This window comes from Chinchilla lanigera, unplaced genomic scaffold, assembly GCF_000276665.1.
Source record: "Chinchilla lanigera isolate Chin_1 unplaced genomic scaffold, ChiLan1.0 scaffold00017, whole genome shotgun sequence".
Lineage (NCBI taxonomy): Eukaryota > Metazoa > Chordata > Mammalia > Rodentia > Chinchillidae > Chinchilla > Chinchilla lanigera.
The window spans coordinates 26,101,209-26,122,503 of record NW_004955418.1 but is presented as its reverse complement, the minus strand read 5'-3'; positions in this window follow the sequence as shown (position 1 = coordinate 26,122,503).

Genomic DNA, 21,295 nt, shown 5'->3' with positions numbered 1-21,295 from the left:
TGTGACAGTGTCCTTTCTAGGGAAATAAAAATGAAATGGATGTGATTCTGCAGAACCGCACAGCCTCATTTGTCACGTGGCTGTGTTAAATGTTGCCTACAATATATATACCTACAGCAAATGAAATGTTTTTAAAAAGTTCTCTGGACGTTTAAGTCTCCACAATCAAGCTTGAAAAACTGGGACAGTTCAGTGGAGTTTATAGGAAGCAGAGCTTGCATGAAGTGAAAGCAGGTACAAGAAAAATTCTAGGGCTGGGGATTTAGCTCAGCGGCAAGAGTGCCTGCCTGGCAAGCGCGAGGTCGTGAGTTCGATTCCCGGTACCGGAAAAAAAAAAAAAAATTCTATTAGTCTCCTGCCCTGAAAAAGCTGAGGGAGATAAAAGTAATTTTCAGGCTAAGGAGGCACTGAGGCTAAGAGAGTGAAGATTAAGGTTTTAGATGGAAGAGTGGCCTAGGAATATTTGTGAGGTGCATAATCCTGAACAGATATGGGGACATGTCAAAATGCTGCTTCACGTGAAGGTCAAGTGCTGCCTGGCTATGCAAACCCCAGGGCCAGACTCTCTCAGGATGGGGTCCTGTGTGCCTACTTGTCTCAGAAGTTGTGTTTATGTTGGATGGGTATTGCTACAATTGAATGTTTTTGACTGCTAACAGAACACACCAGATTCCCATCCGAGAGAAACAATCATTTCCCATAATAAGTAATACAAGGCTTCAGTCATTACACATGAAAAAGCAGCTTTCAAAGGCAATCCCAGGACAGCAAATTACAGGATTTGGGGGGAGTCAGAAGCAGGTCTTATAAGAGTCAATTGTGAGAAGCTTTCCAAATCATGAAGGGTTCTTGAGTTAGGAACTTCGAAAAAATTCACATTATCTAATTAATAAACTCAAAACTCTGCCGCAATGCCATTTCCTTTCCAGAGAAATTTCATGGCAATGCCTGTACTTCCACAATAAAGCCTGGCAGAAACTACCATTCGCTAAAAGCGGGCAAGCCTAGCCAGATCTGCTATTAGCTCTGAACTTCATACAATTGTAGTTATTTTTCACATGCTGTGTCCTGTATCAGACTGTGTAGTGTCTGAGAGCAAGTGGTCATAATCCTATTTATTGTGCTGCCTTCATTTCTGGGGCCTGATGGTGGTCACGTTAAAGGTGTAAAACAGGTGAGGAGAGAATGAATGGTTAGCAACATACGCAACAGTCCTCCAAACTGCGCGAGACTTATCCTGATTTGTATGGAAGGGCTTAGCTTCACAAGACATGCTATCTGATTTATTATTTTTTAGTTAAAAATTCATTCAGCCTGAGATAAAGTTTTAATAACTTCCAGAAACCTTGGATGCTTATCAAAACTCCATGAAATCTTTAGAAATTCACCTGTCTCCTAATTGATATGTCATAAATCTAAAATCCACCGATCTACTTTCCATTGCTCAATACACATACTGATAGCAGTGCAAATCTCATATCTAATTTTATTATGGGCTTCTGAAAACTTATTTCCAAACTCATGTTTTATTTTTTTCCCTATGACTCACTTACAAGTAACAAGCACATTATTAGAGTAACTTGAAAGATCTGAAAACAATTAAATTCTTAATAGTAATTATAATAAACAATTTACATTTTACATTATAAAAATAAGGTCTGTCAATTGATGAAAATTTAATTATTTTCCTTGAAATAACTAGCATACATTCAGGTGTGACAGGGTATTAATGTTTATAAAACTAAGAATTGAGGAATTTAAAATGAGGCGATTATTCTATTAGATTTACAGCCAAGGTTGCATGAAAGGTCAGCCATGCATTAGCATACTTTGGCAGTTATTCCTGGAAGCTCCGTGATTCTTTATCCCTGATGAAATTTTTATTTAATATGAACTGTATTTATTATGAGAGCCAAGAAAAAATTTCATGAGAAAATCCAACATAGTGGTAAAATAAGAATAGACACTGTATTATAATTGATCATTGATAATGACATTCTTGCACATTGGCATTGGATAGCCGTACTTGCAGGTATGGTTGCCCCACATGATCATTAAATAAGTTACTTGACTCCCTAAGACTCAGTATTTTGATCTGTAAATTTAAAAATGCCAAGCTTGCAAGATTGCTGTGAACATGAAATGACCACATAAATAACTTTCAATAAATGTTGGATGTTATCATTACTTTACTGCTTTGCTTTCTCTGCCTCCCTTTTTACTTCCACTTTATGAATTCTGCTTCTTATTTCCTTTTATTCTTACCATATTTCATAGTTTTCTTTCTGCTTCAGTAAGTTTGATGGTGATCCTGTTATTGACTGCCACTCTGTTCCAACACTAGAATGTACTTTGAATAAGATACAAAACTAAGAGACTTATACTTCTATTATGCTTCCATATCTTTGATAATTTTCCTAATTGCAAGGTGTCTCTGTCTGTCTCTATGTCTCTATTTCTAATTGAGAACACTTCACCCCTATGGAAAGGGAGTTTTGGACTCTTTGAAAACATGGGTGAACCTACAGGATGGTGTGTTAAGTGACACAAACAAGGAACTAAAACCAAGTACCACATCATCTCAAACATAAAGACTTTGAACTCACAGAAGTAGTGAGAAGGGGTAGGTGGGTTTAGTTGCTGAGAAGTTGGTGAAATGATACACAATTTTAGGAATAAGTTCAAGATATCTATTGTATGACCTGCTCACCATGATTAATAGCAATGTATTGTTCTTGGAAACTGATAGGAGAATAGATGTTCAGTGTTCTCACCACATACACAAGCAAAGCTAAGTGTGTGTAGTAATACATATGCTAATTAGGCAAACAGTCATATATATATGTAGATATGTTTCAAAACATTTTCTATATCACATAAAAATATACAATTAACATCAATTAGAGCACCAAAAATATATAATGCATAATGAAAATGAAAAATCGTTCAATATTGATTGAAAGATATATTGAGCAAGACTTTGGGGAGCTTCAGAATCGTCTTCAAATTTGGCATCGTTTTATTACATAACAAGTCAAATGCATACAAAGGCTATAGATAGAATAAATATGACAGGATCCATAGATAGAAGGTTGTTATGTTTGATACACTGTGTCAACTTGAGGAATCTAGAGGCTTGTCTAAGTGACTCAGCAGTTCTACATCCTAGGGTGCAAAGGACATGCCCTTATGCTGTGAGATGTTGTTCACTGTGTCAGTTTGAGAAGTTTAGAAGGTTAACTATGTGACTCAGCAGGTAGCCAAGGGGCCAGGATATAGCTCAGTGGCACAGTGCCTGCCTGACAAGCACAAGGTCTTGAGTTTGACTCCTGGTACCAAAAAAAAAAAAAAAAAACAAAAAAAAAAAACCAGGAATGATCAAGCAAGGAGCCAGGGGGCTTACTTTGCAAGAGCCTGTGCAAGAGGAGGGCATGGAGATTATGTGAGAGCTATGTACCCCCTGGCTGAGGGTAGCCTGCTTACAATATAAATGAGGAAAAGAGGCTTGGTTCCCCACTGCTCCCCCACCCGTGCTCTTGCTGATTTTGCTTTTTTTTGCTGCCTTGAACTATTGCCAGTGCCATGCCATGCTGCCTTGAAGCCAGCTGAGTATGGTCTGAAAGCTCCACACACGGTGAGCCAAATAAACCTCTCCTTCCTTAATTTCGGGAGTTGGGTATTTTGTCTCAGGAATGAGAGAATAGTATCCAAGACGAGGGTTTCAGTGATGGCAATGGTCTTGACTTCAGCAAAAGGCTATCACCAGTCAGTTTTGGCCTTGGTGTTTTAGTCCTTCTCATTCTAGAGGTGAAGTATGTCTAGGGCAATTGTGAACCTTTTAGAAATGAGACCGAAACCACCCCAAAACCCACTAATTTATTGCAAGATAACAACACTGCCATTAAACCTGAATACTAGAGATTTTAATTTAGGAAAAAAAAAAAAAAAACAAACAAAACAAAAAAACCAGCATCTTTGCCTGAAAAGAAAAGCAAACAACAAGTGCTGTAGGTTTGCCACCCCTGGTCTGGGGTATTTCCCTTTTTCCTTAGCAGAGTCCTGGTCATGTTTCGGGAAAGAATCATTCTCAGTCTGTTTTCCTCAAGGCTGGCTGGACCAGAGTGATGTCTCTAAATTACATCTTTCTGTTCTTTTCTCCATTACAGAAATTCTGTCTAATCTTCTAGCCAGATAAAATCCACAGGAAGTCAGTCAAAACCTCATAAACTTCAAGTAATGATAATGACACAGAACCCCTGGGCCAACTGAACTTGAGGTATTTTACTGAATTATTGGTTGCTCATTCTATACAAACTCAAGTTAGACTAGAAAAGTAGTAAAGTAATTTAAATTTCTGGATTTTATGGTATCTTAATTTCCCTATGTATGCTTTGAAATTTGTCACCAAAAATTTTTGAAATGAAAATTTATCTAAAATAACTGGAATTATACATTTTAAAATATCTCCGCTAATTTCATTATCTAAACCCACATTGTAAAACTATCCATGCTCATAGGATGTAGATGTAAGTATTCACTATAAAACTTTGGTGATGCTGAGAAAAAGGTATTATAATGTAAACATCTCACTAAACTCATATGAAGTAAGTCAACTGATGTAAGTTTGAACTATAATCGTATAACTATAATATTACCAGATGACACATTTATGTAAAGATTTGTTTAAGAGAATTATAAAGTGTAATGGAAAAACGTGAGTATTCTGAAAAAAGGTGTATGGTAGCTTTCCAGGTGTTAGCTTTTGAAAGTGCCACAGAGAAATACCAGACAACTTAACCTCTGTTATTCATCCACTCTTTGGCCCCTATAATTGTTCATGGACCAGGTATAAAAAAGGTCAAAACAAAAAGCTGCTAGTATCTCAGCTATAAACCTGAGATACAAGGAAAGGCTGATAGCAATTTCTTTGGCTCGCAGGTCATTCTTAATAGTTCAAAAGATGTGATAGTTCACATTTTATTGAATTTGCTGTGATTTAATAAAACTTTTATTCTTGGAGATTTCTGAAAGAAAGCCAGAGGACCCATATCAAAACATTTTAGAACCACATGGAACTTTTTAAGTGAAAACAATCATAATTTATAAAATTGCATATTTATGGAAGAAGAAATGGTGAAAGTGCTGAGTAGCACATATCTCTTAACCTATGTTATCCTACCATCATCTCTAGAGATAGTTCCCACTTACAGATGAGGTAAGGATCAAAGAGGAATGGGATGGTAGTGGAACAGAACTTAGACACCGTGAAGCAGTCTGCTTTCAAGATAGCAGGTAGGTAAGGGCTGGACAGTGCAGTTGAGCAGTCGTCCAAAGCCATGAGTGTTTTTAATAGAGAGAGTGATGTACAAGTATCCTGACACGTTTTCCTCAGTAAGGGCATGTAAATTTTTTTTCCCCATTTGATAGGCATCAGCAGTGAGACACCATCTAGTAGATGAGAAGCACAAAGGCAACCAATGTCCTCCAGGAATTATCATCCTAGCCTCCCTGGGGAACCAGACCTTCCAAGGTGGAGTCACTGGGGAGAATTCTGCTTCCAAGGTGATGAAGATGATCTGTCTGACTTTTGAGTTTCAGCGGGGGTGAATCCACTGGCAGCCCCTGTATATGTGCTCTGTCAGCAGTAACCACAGCTGCTCCTGCTTTGGTAGGCAACATCTCCAGTAGATGAGCCATAGTGTGCCCAGGTCCCCAGAGCAGCTTGTGAAGGAGATTCTTGTGTTACCTAAAATAGAGTTTGAACCACTAATATTTTTTAGCAAGTATTATCCTTAGTAGGCTTTCCTCTCTTGTCCAACCAGATCTTAGTTCATAAAACTTTAAAGTAAAATCTTTAATAGCTATCCTGTTATCACTTATGCCTAGATGTCACCCCAAAGTTTCATGGAGTCATAGGAGGGCTTTTCAGAGGTGGCTGCATCTAGATTATGTGATGCTGAGATCAATGGTGTGTAATTACTAAATTAGTCCACTGACTGGTTTGGCATGGTTCTGGGTTGGATTAAGGGTGTCCCACCCTGTGTGTGAGTGCTGCCCACCCGAAGGGCTGTCGTTTCTTGCTGCTTCTTCACTACTGTGCTGCTTTGCTGCCTTCTGCTCTCCATGAACTGTTTCTCCTCTGCCATGCGACCCTGCCTTGGAGCCACCCAACAATGAACTGAAACCTCTACAAACTGAGTTACAATAAACCCTTCCTGCTTTAACGTTGGGTGGTAGGTATTTCACCTCAGCAATGAGAAAAGTAACTAAAACACACCCTTTATGAAATCCAGGAACATTTCTACTGTGAGATTTTACAGTCCTTTCATAGACAATGCATGTTTAAGACAATGAAATCATTCCTTATTATGCATCTATAACAAATCTGAGGATATTACTGTTTTAATTTTACTCAATCTATCCAAATGTTCAGTATACACATTATTTTCTCTTTTTCAACAATAGAGACTTTATAATCTAGACATTGTGACCATTAATTGTGATATGTCAACCTGACTGGGTTAAGAAAGGCCAAGCACATTAGAGAAGCTCCTTTCCAGTGTGGCTGTGTGGTACTTCCACGCTGGCCAGCAAACTGCCGAGGGAAGACCCACCCTGATGAGGGTGGAACTGACCAGTAGGCTTGCAGCCTGGGAGGGACAAAGAAAAAACAGAAGGGAGTGGAAGAGTCTGATTCCACTTCTAGAGGTGCATTTTTGGTACAGTCACTGTGGACATAAGACTCCAGTTTCTTCAGTCTTCCAAAGCAAATTCATACAGGCACCCTCCAGACAACTTCTTGGGCTTCAGTCTCAGCTTGCTGCTGTGTCCTTGATCCCCCTTGTTCCTCCACTCACAGGCTTTTGAGCTCAACAGCTGCTGGGTCCTGCAGCTCTAAGGCACACAGATGGTCACTGTGGACTCTAGTGCCTCTGACTCTCTAAGCCTAAGAGACCATATGGCTGTATGTGTGTGTGTGCATGTGTATATGTGTGTGTATCCTATTGATTCAGTTCTCCTAGGGGACTCTATGCAACACATCCCAATGCATACAGTGATATAGCTTTCAAAACTATAAACATTATACTATCATTTAATTTATACTTTATACCTCTTAATGCTTTATTCCTGGACACAAACAGTAACTCCACCTCTTAGGTTCTGTATCTTTAATTTGCTAGGGGCTCTACTGATTATTTTACTCTACAGAAAATCAGCATCTTCTTAAAAGGCATTTCACACAAATTCACTGCCTGGTGGTAGCAGAGCAGCATAGATACCCCAAGGCAGTTATGTTCAGTCTGAGAGAACTTTGCATAGTTATTTCTATTGCCAGCCAGCAAATTGCCGCACACTGAGGGCCTTCCCCCCCACACACTTTCCTTATCTCACAGTTTCTGAGTTGAGTGAGTGAAGCCTGGCACAGGTTAGCTGGTGCTCTTAGAGTCTCGGGAAGTTACGATCAACATTTCAATGCTGGGCCTAAGGATGGGGCTTAGTGATAGGGTGTTCTCAGCATGTGCGAGGGCTTGGGTTAAATCTTCAGTACTGCACACAACAAAATTGGATGAGCAGTGTTCTTTTCTAGAGTTTTGATTTTAATAAATCTGTTTTCAAGTTGGCACAATTACCTGGTTCTTTTTTTTTTTTTTGGTACCAGGAATCGAACTCACAATGTCGTGCTTGGCAGGCAGGCACTGTGCCACTGCGCTAAATCCCCAGCCCCATGGCACAATTATATTCTTGTGCCTCTGTGACTGAGGGCTTGAGTGTCTTGCTGTTGGCTCTTGGTCCCTTCAGATGGAGGAGGTTGCCCAGTGTTCCTTCCTATAATCAGTTCCACCATGGTTGTTGCTTCTTCACAGCCAACTAAAGTACCTCCCTCTTCCCCACCCCTATGTTGTTCAGGACTCCCTGGAGAAATGGAATCAACAGGACAGGTATAGCTCTATGACAAGAAATTTATCACAGAGTGAGCTCATGTAATTATGGAAGCTCGGATGTCCCACAATGTGTCCTTTGGATGTATGAGACTCAGAGAGGCTAGAATGGTCTTTCAGCTGACTCTGAAGAAGTGAGGTGGTTTGGTTTGCATGTGTACTCTGTATTTCATGGGTTAGAGACCTGATCTCCACGCAGAGGACTTGTGAGGTGGGCACAATAGAAGTATTTTTCACAATACTCACAAATGGACTAGTTCATCATCATAATGATGGGCAGCAAGTGTAGCATCATTGTAAAGGAGTTTTGTCTTCTTCAGTTTTCCTCCCATGTCTTCTGTTTGCCTTTCTTCTATGGAGTAGTGGGGCCAGAGGACCTGGCAAATGGTGACATCTTGGTCTTAGATGTCGGAGCTTCTAGAATCATGGGCCAATGACTTTCCATTCATCCTACACCATGCTGCCTGAGGATTCTGTGTTAGCAGCACAGGGGTCCTGGGGGTCCTGTGTGATTCCCGAGTCCAGAAATCTCCAGACTCAGGAGCTCCCATGTCCAAGGGCAAGAGAAGGTAAAATGGTCTGGCTCGGGAAGGAAGAGGTACTTTGTCCTTCCTCACTGTTTTTTTCTACTCTAGCCCTCAATAAATTAGATGATTCCTTCTGACATGTTGAAAATGGATACTCTTTACCCAGTCTGAGGTAGGAGAGAAGAAATAAAGGGAAGAAGGAGACAGGGAAAATCAAATCTAAAAATTGTAGTCTCAAAAGGACCGTGATCTCCAGGACACGGTTGAAATTACCCCAAACTGTACATATCAACCTTGCCTTGATTACTTTAGCTCTTTTCCTTCCTAAACCATCACAACCCACATTCCTGAAGGTGCATGCATTGTTCTACAAATGACTCAAGTTTACCCTTTTTTATGGCAAAGTAGTACTCCACTGTGTGTAAGTATCACATTTTCTTTGTCCATGGATACTATACGTCCATAAAGTGGCTAAACTGAGAAAGTAAAGAGCAGGAATATGATCCTAAGCTGAAGAAACAGACTGAGAGAATTAAAAGAGTGCTTAAATTATTCTGAAAAATATAAAAAGAAGACAAGGCTCACACCTGTAACAGAGGGGTTCGCGCTACTTTTTCTTGAAGTTTTACCCCTAGAAGAGAAGCATATTTATTACCAGTTCCAAGAAGGTAGCACTCTCTGTCTCAAGGACTGGCACTCTATTTCTTTGAGTGTATAGTTTTAAATTTCTGCCTCATAAATAAATCCCTCTGTGTCTCTTACTGTCCTGTCCTAACGATTCTTTTCCACAGCAGAACCAGTGTATAGCACCTGCAAACTTACTGCGCTTGGAGGGCGAGCTTAAGTCCTTACAGTCACTGCTCTGAGAGCCTCCCCAGGCCCTGGAGGGGGAGGAGACTCCTGATTGACATGCTAATCTGCTCTGACAACCCACAGATTCAGCAGGGAATCACATGTGACCAGCTGTCTAAGTACCCCATAGCCCAGTGAGATCCTTATGTTAGCCATGCAGACAGCGTTATGGAGCACGAATACAACATTTTGGGCATGTTCTGTTCTGGATGCACATCAGAGGTCTCCCTGGAAGTCTATTCGAAAGGATCTTACAGAGATGTAAGCCACACTGAGAGGTCAGGCTTGTCCTGTCTGTGGTGTTTGCTCCTGAGAACTAATCTCATATCACTTAATGGATTCATTCTCCCGCATTTCTCATATGAGCGTTTTGTGGGATAGTGCGTCCTACAATACTTTCAAACATGTTAAAGTACTTTTCCTCTTAGTAACATTTTTCAACTATAGAAAACAAATACTTCCTACTCTTTTAATGAATTCTGTGAGAATACTATTTCCTATGGCTTATCATCTTTCTTTCATTCCTTTTCTTTGTTCTGTTACTGCACAGTAAAGTTATAATTTGGTTTACTTTATGTGTATTCTTATGCTGAGGTTTTCTCTGTTTGTGACAAAACACATATTTGATCTTCTCAAACGATTTCCTTTACACTTTTTCTATCTGTATTTCCTCACAGCAAGAAGAGAGTGGGAATAACCTCTACTGCTAGCAACTGCGGCGTTCAGAATAACAAAGATAGGCATTGAGGAGCTTGCCTGGATGGACAGCAATAGCAAAAACAAAGCATTATTTATGAAGCCTGCCTGGCTACAATTTCCCAGCGGTCATTTCTAGTCCCTGATTCCTTCCTCTTTTGGCGTACATATTTAATGAAAACATTGTGCAATGAAACCCAAAATCAATCTGTTGCCAAAGTATACTTAAGTATCACTTAGTATGATGAATATGATGGTAAGAAGAAATCCCTGTGACCGGGCTATTAATGTAACTATCCATGGCTTCACACTGACTGTGGTGGGGAACTCAGCCCAGCAGCTAAACAAAGCAGTAGCTTTTCTTTGTCCAACATGGAAAGCCACACCCTTATCTAATGCCGGGCTAACCCTTCCCCCATCTTCAGTAACGCTGTGGTGTTTGTTCTCAAAGGCTGTTTCCCTGTGGAAATTATCATGATGGGCCGAACAGCTGAGGTAATGATGTAACCAGGGTTACTGAACATTTCACTGCTTGCATTAGCAAGAAGATTATATAGTTAATCAATCCAAAATAATTCCTGAGTTCCTATTAAATGCAAGACACACAGTACAAACCAGCTGCTGTAATGAAATGAAGTAATAACACACCATTAACTGTAAATCTTACTGAAATGTGAGTTACAATTATTTAACATCTTTCAGTGAAGTGACCTGCTTGTTGTAGGATGGTGCTTTTACCGATTCTGAGAGTTTTATTTGGAAGGAGGAGATGGAAAGTAAATACACCAGGAACTGGGTCGAAAGGTTAAAGGAAGCAGGTCAGATTCCTGGCAAGGTATCACCAAGATTCTGTTTACCTTCAAGGTAGCACAATAAAGAATTTTTGCTTCTCCCCAAATAAACAGACGCACACCGCAAGAGAACAGCGTTGTGTGTATACTTGCCGCCTTAGCGAGCACAAGAGAGCAGTGTATGTATGAATGCCCCATGTTGCAGCTAAATCTAATTTATTACACGGAGATCTAAATTAAAGGTGTCTCCTGCTAGGAGACTGATGAGAGGGCCCTTGAGAGCATCCTGTCGCCAGTACGGTTGCCTGTGGTTGTCACTGCATACTGTGTGCTGTCGTGCTGGTACATCCACACTCACAGACACTGAGAAAGACTTTCATACATTGCACTGGTTAGGAAAGGGAAGTTGTGCTTTAGCCTTACACCAGCTTCCCTGCTTTGAGCTCCAGGCTTTTTCTCTTATATTCTGTTATCAATTTCTTTATCATGTACTGAGCAGCTTCTGTTATTCTTCATTTCTCTTCCAACGAATAGAGCCTGAACTTAAAGCAACATTTTCTGGAGACAGTGCTAATCCCGGTGACTTATTAAGTAGTCTTTGAATGCTCATAATTCAACAAGTCTCTTTGATTTGTCGTTTGGTGTTGCCAAAGGGCATACACAGGGAATCTCTCTCTCTCTCTTTCTCTCTCTCTCTCTCTCTCTCTCTCTCTCATTCTTTCTCTTTCTGCTTGGCAATTGGAAGCAGTAATAGCGAACATAGCAGCCAACAGCCCTCCACCCAGATGGCTCTAGGGCGGCCTCTCTGTTCTTAAGTGAAGGCTGTGAGACTTTGCAAACCATCATCATATCCTTCCAATCTGCACATTGCCATTTTGATGCTAATGCACTATTCTTAAAGAATTTTCCCCAAACTGCAGTGGGCTAAACAGATGCATTCTCCTGACATTCCTCTTCAATTCATAGGGAGTTTTAAATTTAAAGGTGCATAAAACAGTCTTGCAGTGAAGCACTTGCTTCTACCTTTGCAGTTAGAACTGCACAAGTATAAGGAAAGTTGACGTGTTCTGATTTTAAATTTGATTTTTATCTTCTTTTTAAAAATGTTTCCAATCTAGTAATCAGTGGATCATTTAATTTAGCACTTGTTAATTTTCAAAAGTAGATGCCTACAGCCTAATTAATAAATATCCTATGAATTTTAAAGATACGTAGCAGATTGCAACCCAAAGTAGACAAGGACTGAGATTCAGTTCTTTAAAATAGCCTTGCAAAACTCAATACCAACCTGCTTGATGTCATTTGGCCAAAATTTGTATTACACTTCATCTTAGCCAAAAGATCAAGGGGTGAGGGCCAAAATTTATAAAGCTCGTGTAATGTAAACTAGCTTTTATTTGTGTTTTCTTTTGAGTGAGGGTTTTACTAAATCATTGAATTGCACAGGCTGGGCTTGAACTTGCAATTCTCCTGCCTCATCCTCCTAAAATACTGAGAGTTTAGGTGTGTCCACCATCCCAGGCTACATCCTGCTTTTGTTTGTAAATTCTTAAATAAGAGCAATAAATGCCGACAGTTGCCTTCCTCATGACCCATTGTTCAAACTAGTGCACGTGCAGGTTGAGCTGTAAAGGGTCAGAGAAGTACTCTGTGTGAAGCAAAACCCCAGGGATCCTACTCCTCACTATAGCAGAGACTGCATAGTGGAGGAGAATCAGTATCTGTAGGAGAGGATGGATAGGAAAATACAGAGAGAGACTTGAAGGATGAACATGTAGCTATGTCTACTGAAATAGTATCAACTGTTTGTAAGGATTTCAATGCACTGTTTAATATTATGGCCGTTACACTTAAATTCAATTTACACTTTGTATCAGTAAAACTCTGTGGTTTAAATAGGGCAACCACTGTTAAAATATCTCAAGCAAATGTCTAAATTTGAAATATATCCTGACTCAATTAACATGGTTTTCCAGAAGAGTTAAATGCAACCAGGGTGTGAACATCCCAAGATTATATTGCTGCAAACTTAGAAATGCTAAATGAACAGAAGAAACTTTAAAAAGTGAACAGATTTAAATTCCTTGAGCACAAGTACTATTTTAATGACTGAGCCTTAAAACTTTGCTCATAAAAGACACACAGAAATCTTTTGTATTCCGAATTGAAGAGAAATTGAAATTAACTCTACTCTTACATTAACAATAATTATTTTCTTTTATATTTTATGACCTCTAAAGTACAAACTAATCACAACTAGTGCAATATTTTATATATCATTTAAAACATAGTATACACACACACACACACACACACACTCATACTTCAATCTGCCTGTAGCCCATTCTAAGATGTAGCCTAATAAAAGTGTTGCATATTATTTGCACTTAAGGGAGTAGTGGCTTATCGGCAGAGGAAATAATTTTTAAATATGCTAGCTTTTCTGCTTTTAAGTGTGGACATCAGCATATTTTGATTATAGAATAGGACTCCAGGTCCTTTTGAACCTAATTATCTGAATCCCAGATTTTACTCCCATACATTACTTCCTGTCACCATATTTTCAAATGCTATAAGTTATTTCCTTTAAATAATAAGGCAATTTTTTTAAATGACAGACCAGTTACACTGCTAACAAGTTATTCAGTTTAAAAGGTTGTTGGAAAGATGTTATTAAAATTCTGAGATAATTCCACATTAACACTAATTTATATTGATTTTGACAGCTTTTCAGCTTTTACTGAAGTTGCAGTAAAACTCATATAAATCACATGCTAGTGCAATTAGGAAAGGGAGTCGAGGGCATAGCTCTTGAGTCATGGACACTCTACACATTGGTAGGATAGCACTGAGGCATTATAGCCAAGCTATAGAAGCTTTATGATAACTGCAATATAAGTGTGACATTTCACTTGTTCATCCTTTGACACATTTGTGCCTTACTCTTCTGGTTTCTTTTAAAGTGTTATATAATTTGCTGACTTGGACATGGAGAATAATCCAGCATCTATAATGCATTAGTTCATCATTTCAGTTCAGTTGGTAAAGAAGATCCTTTACTTCTCTTATGTATAACTACACTATCTGGGAGACTGGTGGTCCATGAATCCCACCCATTACTGTCTGTCAGTTCCCTCTTGCCTTCCCTGCCCTCCTTTCTTATGTTATTTTATGCATAGTAATCAGACCCTTGTAAATGCCTTCTGCTCTCCATTTTCCTTATGCATTGTGATAGTTTATTGTCAGTTCGAAAGAGAAATGCCTAGCTGATTGGTTTAGCACAGTTCTGCGTGTGTCTGGGTGATGGGTTGCTGAAGAGGGAAGCCCCTGGTTATGAGTGGCACCAACCAATAAAGTCTTAGCTTGTATGGAATAAAAAGGGAAAGAAGAGGAAGTCTTGCTTTTGGAAGAAGTCTTGGAGATGCAAGTTGTCTTCATCTCCTTTGGACATCTGTCTCTAGGTTTCCAGTGTGGACTTCCAGAAACAGGTTCTCACACAATTCTGTAGTGAGCTTCAGGCCTTCAACTTTCGACTGCATTCTTCAGGTCTCCAGCTCACAGAGAGCCCTTTTGTCCTCTTTCACACCTGGCTCTGTAAGCGACCATCATAAGCTTACCTTGTGATTCCTTTATGTTTTGTTGGAGACCACTACAGAGTGGCTCTGAGAAGGATTCAATATTAACCAGCTGGCTTTCCGTGTTTACTCGTGAGTTGTCTGAAGCTTAGGCAACTTGTCTGAACATAGGCAGTAGACTCACAGTAAGTAAACCTCTGTGAGTCCCTGGTCACCCTGAGGCCTGTACTGGCCTGTGAAGCTGTGATGTCTCAAAGTACAAGATAAGGCTACAGCTGAGGATGTCTGGCTCCAACCCCAATTAACTACAAGGACACTGAAGCTGCAGTCCCCATACTCCTACAATAAATACCAACCGAAATATAAGGTAGTGCTCCTGATTGACATAATTTACTACTTGGGAAAATTCTCCCAAGGTCTTGTGAGATTCCCACGTTTTCTTGAGTATCCTCCTCCTTTGTTTGAAAACCAGACAAATATGGGCCACCCAGAGAAGTCTTGATCTAAACTCAGAGAATATCGAAAGCTGTAAGAGAGTTAGTCCCTCCTGGAGCCCTGAAATCATTTCCATTGTCTTATTTATTTAAGCCTTCGCAGTCGACTTATGTGGGAGATTGTGGACCTGGTCACTCCTCAATAACTAAGGACTATCTAACCTGATAATATCTCAGATTAAGTCTGTTCCTATAGTGAGCCCCAGCTGATCCATGCATGGACTGACAAACTGGATAACGCTGATAAAAACAAGTTCTAGACTCCACAACTGTGGAGGTTGGTTTCACTATGAGTGCCTGCCTAGGTCATAAATACAGGTGATATTTTCTTCCATCTTCTGCATCAGTGCACCAAAGTGCCTCTCCAGGAGATCGCTAAGAATTGCCAACCTTTGCTACTGTCATCCCCACTAACTTTGACTAATACAGGGCAATCTGTGTAAAATATGACTGACTTTTCATCACTCACATGCTTAAAAGCCTCTTTAACAGTTTTCTGTTGCCCATGAGTAGCACCAGAAAGCCTGAAGGATGCTTTCAGGACTCTTAAGATACTCAGCTTTCTCTGTCTCTCTTCTCACCTAGGGATGCCTTTTTTTCTGGAGCACCCTTAAGCGGCGATGGCCTTTTAGTTCCTCAACATAAGAACCATTTCCTCACCTCAAGTTTTTATCCGTATTTTGCAGTTAGGATGGGCTGTTTGAAAATCTGTATTCATTTTCTTCTGCCGTGTCCACCTCCAAGGAAGGTTCTTCAGTACTGCGTCTCTCAGCTCCTTCTTTTTTCCTTCTGCTTTTGCTATGTGCTGCTCTTTTCTGTTCTTCATTCCCTCCATTATATTCTATCTTCTAAGCAGCAGGTGCATCACCGCATGCGAATGCCTAGCACAATACCAGGAACATACATGTGGCTTCATGAGTACTACTTACCTGACTAGGTGAATGAAATACGCTCTAAGAGGGCAAAGAGAGTAATCTGGTGACATTTAATTTAAATACTACTATATAAAAAATAATAAATAATCTAGTAGATTTTCTTAAGTTGTGAGCATATTAAAATGCGCTCAGAAGAATTAATTCTATCCATGGAATAGCACTGATGTGTGATTTACTTTTAATGTCCTGAAGTCCAAGTTTATTTCCTCTACACAAACCTAATTGTGCAGTCACTATTTCTTTGTTTCTTTGCCAGGAAGATGTGAATTCAGCCCACGATTCTCATGGCTCAATTGAGGACCACAGAATTTAAATGTGTATCTAAATGCCACACAACTAGTAAATGAAAGCACTTTTAATGAAGATGTAAGTACAAAGATTAAATCTCCCCTTTTGCAAATTGGAAAGGAGAAATTTTCCAGAGATTGGTCAAGTTTTTGTAATTTACTATTTTAAAAAATTGAAAAAAGAATGAGAGCAGGAGTTAGATGATAACAGTTACCAAGTCACATGAGTCCACAGGCCTGATTGTGGCCAAAGAATACTTGATCGCTAAGTATAGTGCCGTTTTTTCTCACTTAGTTTCCACTGAACTTCAGCTATTTGAATCATTTGGTTCATTTTTAACTTTTCTGGTACTGGAAATTGAACTCAGGACCTTGTGCTTGCCAGGCAGGTGTTGTACTGCTGAGCTATATCCTTGGCCCTTGGTTCATTTTCTAGAGCACCTGTATCATTGATATCTCTTTTTTTTTTTTTTTACTAACATCCATTCGGATATTTAAGGCTTGTTTACCCTCCCTTCAGTATCAATTTAAATTTTCATTTTTGGTTTTTCAAATTTAGAAAAACAATGTTTAACTGGGATGGGGCTGCAGCTCTTATTTAGCATGTATGATACCTAGGTTTGATCCCAGAACTGCAAAACAAGCAATGAAAGAACGTAAAACATGAAAATTGTACAAATTTATTATTTCAACATAGATTAGACACTGTGTAAAGTTCCCATCAGGGTAAGCATACGAACATATCTCTCTCCTCATTCAGTATTTCTTTTTATAAAACTGTTTTATGCTTTGGAAGTACTCGCTTTTTATTTTAAATTAAATTAAATTAAATTTGCTTCAGTTCCTATATAAAAATATAACAGTATATAATAAGGGGGACTAGGTGATATTTCAGTGTGTGTGTACCTTGTATAATGTTTAAATTAGGTTAAGCATTTCTTTCCACATTTGTAGAAACACGTGGTATTTGTCTTTTTCTACCTGACTTACTTTCCAGGATGATCTCCTAGTCCATCCACATAGTTGTAAATGATAGGGTGTCATTATTTTTGTGGTTCAATAGCATTTCATTATAGTCATGTATCACATATTCTTTACCTATTTTCAGTTGGACATTTATTTAGGTTCTTTCCATTTCTTGGCTTTTATGTATAGTGTTTTGTGAACATGGGTGCACAGATGCCTTTTGAATAGGCTGAGTCTCTTTCCTGTGAATGTGTACCCATCACTGGGCTATCTGGTAGTCCTATTCTGTATTGTTTGAGGAACCTCCATATTATTTTCTTTCCATAATTAGCTATACTATTTAGCACTTCCACCAAGTCCATCAACTAGTGTTCAGATGGTCTCATTCTCATCCCTTCCAAAACTAGGTATCTCCTGTCATTTTGCTAATCACCATTCTAACTAGAATGAGATCAGATCTCTTTCTGGTTTAGTACCCCTTTTGCTGTGTTCAATAAGTTTTAGTATGTTATGATTTGATTTTCATTTATTTCAGGAAAGTTGCAAATTTCCTACTTGACATTTTTATTGTTCCATTGGTTGTTCAAGAGTAAGTTATTTATTTTACCTGTATTTATATAATTCCCAAAGTTCTTCTTATTGTGGGTTTAGTTTTATTTGTTATGATTGGAGAAAAACACATTATCTGATTTAAATTTTGAAAATATTTTTCAAAGCAACTATTTTTTGCCCAGTGTATAATCTACATATGTGGGACATATTCCATGTGCTGTTGAGAAGAGTGTACATTAGTAGTTTGGGGATGGAAGATACTCTAGACATCTGCCCTCACTATTTGTTCTAGGGTCCAATTTAACTCTGCTGAGTATCTGCTGATTTCCTGTCCATTGCTGAAGGCAGGGTGTGACTACCCACAACTATTATTATATTTAAGTTTATATTTGCTTTTAGCTTTACTAATACTTTATTTATATATTTGAGTGTTCTAATATTGAGTTCATGCATATTTAGAGTTATTGTTTATTCTTGACCTCTTTATCATTATCCTTTTCTTTTTTTTTTTTACTGCTTTTGATTTACTATCTCTACAACTACTGTAAATAAGGCTATTCCTTCGTTTGTTTCCATTTGCAAGGAACATCTGTATAGATAAACATCTCTGTTGAGTATTGCGCTGTCAGATGTATGGGGAAAATTTATGCAATATCTGTTTTTCTTTTTGCTGCTCTGAGAATTCTACGGTTATCTTTAACCTTTACAATATTCATTATGCTATTGTTCCAGAAAACTTGGTTGTGTTGAATCTGGTGACTTTTGCTTACTCTACCTGAATATTTCTATCCTTCTCCAAGTTTGGGAAACTTACTCTTTAAATATACTATCTACTCCTTTCATTTACTTACATCTTTCTTGAAAATCCATAACTCAAATATACACTTTTAAAAGTATTGTCCCTAAATCCCCTTAAACTTTCTTCATTCCTTTTAATATTTGCTCTTTTGATATTTTCAACCAGATTATGTTCAAGCTAAGCAGTGCTTCTTCTGTCTGATGTATTCTGCTACTAATGCTTTCTAGTATGTTTTTTAATTTCCTTAGTGTACTTTCTGGCTCAAGGATATCTGCTTGGTTTTTCAAATTACTTTATGCTTTTTGTCTAGTTTAACTGCTAGAGTACTGAATCATTTCTCTTTGTTTCCTCACATTGTGAAGTTTCCTTAAAATTGCTATTTTCAATTTCATTTGAGAGTTCATATACATCGGTTGCCGTAGTTTCAGTTCCTGAAATTCTGTTTTGTTCATTAGGTGAATTTCTAGTTCCCTAAAATACACTGATGCTTGCTGGTATGTGAATTTATCTGAGTTTATTTATTTCAATTTGCATAATCTGAATTTTAATGTTGAGATGTAAAATATCCCCTAAAATCCTTCTGTGTTCAGAGGTTGGTAGGTGGTTGGATAATGAGTGTTGTAAACCATTCATGGATTAAACCTTTAGTGAGATCACACTTTGCTGGCATTACTGGAAGGCGATAAAAAACAGGATGTGCAACTTACTTGAAGTATTTGGGTTTTGGAGGTTTGACCTTAGAGACTCTATCTGGTCCATGGCCCTTATTTATGGGCTGTTTTCTTCCCAGTGTGGTTCTTGGCTGCTGTGAAATTATCAGTTTGCCTCTGCCACGCCCTTCTGCCATGAGGTTTCTGCCTTACATCAGATGATTGTAGCTGAAGTCTGTGAAACTGTGAGCAAGACTAAAGTTTTCTTTTAAGCTATGTTTGTTACATATTTGTTTGTAGCAATGAAAAGCTGACTAGAATGTCTAGTGTTTATACATTTTGGAAACTAGTTTCTGTAACTTAACTTGTTTTTATTACTGTATGTTTGTCACACATAATAATTGCATTCATCATGAGTTGATATATATATATATATATTTATCTTTGTGTTTTCTTTTACTTATTCCTTTTTGCTTTCTGTTCTGCTCCCTTCCCTCTCTCTGTCCATTCTTATATACACTTTCCATCTGCAAAAGGGTAAATATTGCACATTTTCTCTTGGATGAGAAACTTTTTGAAAATTTTAAGCAGAGCATCTCTTTTGTCAGAACTTACAGACATTTCCATTATTTCAGCAGTTGATGACACTGTAAGTCCATGTGAATCACAAATTCATTGTTGGTGTGGTGCCACTGCCTTAGCAGTAGATGAAGCCCAAGCCTCAGAGTTGTTCCAAGTCAGTAGTTGGCTTGCTCTTTTCAATGAACTGTAGGAGGACACGGTGTCATCCACTGCATACAAGGCTTTCCTTGGTCCAGGGCGGCCCCAGGTACTTTATCCACAGCCACTGCATGTGATCCCAAGATTCTGCCTGACTCTGGACGTTATCATGGAGGGTGGTGCTGGCTTTTATGTACTGACCTACTACCTATCCCAAGTAGACAAGTATAGTACTCTTTCTTTGTTGTGCTGCCTGAAGTCTGGGGAAAAATGGTGTAGGCAGCTGTGACACCAAGCCTGGATCACATTCATAGCCCATAGCTCTCCAGGACTATCAGAGAAGAAGGCAATACCAAGGGCCTTGGTGTTGTGGGTTGCTTGCTACTGAGGTAGCTTAGTCACCTAAGACTGCTATGAACACCCACCAGTGATGCTGGATGAAGTGTGTCCTATTGTTATAGGCAACTGAGTTAGATAGAAATATTATAAACAATCAGACAGGGCCAGGCCCTTGAAGGAGCCAATATGGAAGACAAGATACCTTACAAAATAGAGAGGTGGTACTTGCTTTGGGCCAGATCTCAAGACCAAAGAGTAAACAAATACACCCACATACTTCCTGAGGGCTGGACATCAGGGATTGATATTCTAAATAGGTAGCAATTGCCTTGAAGAGTCACTGACCCAACCCCTTACAGGAAATCCCCTGTTCTGTATTCATACCCATTTGCTGTTTGACTCGCTTCCCCATTTGATCCTGGTTTAATCAGTTTTACCTGAATAATTCTTATTGGCTGACCATAGTTTTGTCCATTTTTCTCCTATCTTGGACCCACCTCACCTAGTGGCTTTGCTCTATAAAAGTCCTAGAAGAGACAGAGTCTTGGGGTAATCCACTTGGGCCCCCCTTCTGTCCCTCTCTTGGACAGAGCTTTCTTTCCCTCAATAAATATATTCAGCTCTTAACCTCCATTGTTCCTAAAATTCATTCTTCGATTTTAGAGAACATGAACTCATCCCAGATATCATTCAGGTTGGGAGTTTTTATTTTCCTGTTTCACTATGACTGTAACCTTGTTCTTTGACCTAATTCCCCATCCTTCACACAGAAGGTGTTGCTTTCTGTGCTGCTACACCTGGAAGTGGGAAGAGGTGTGACAGACAGCTCTTCCCTTTCTTCCTTCTTCTATGCATCTCTTCCTTACTATTGTACTAAAAGTACACACTGTGGTCTCTCAAAAGTCTTCCTTACTCCTTATGCAGGTAGAGTGATGTGTGACCAGCTATCAAAATTGGTGTCTCTGGGGACTAAGGATGTAACTCAGTGGCATAAGTGCCTGCCTGGCAAGTGAAAGGTCCTGAGTTTGATTCATGGTATTAAAATATATATATATAAAAAAAAAAAAAAAAAAGGAAAGTAAGAAAGAAAAAAGAAAATCACAAATCTTGGCTGAGATGAGCCTTGCTGCACAATTTAGTATAATCTTCTTCTCCTGAAAATTACACAAAAG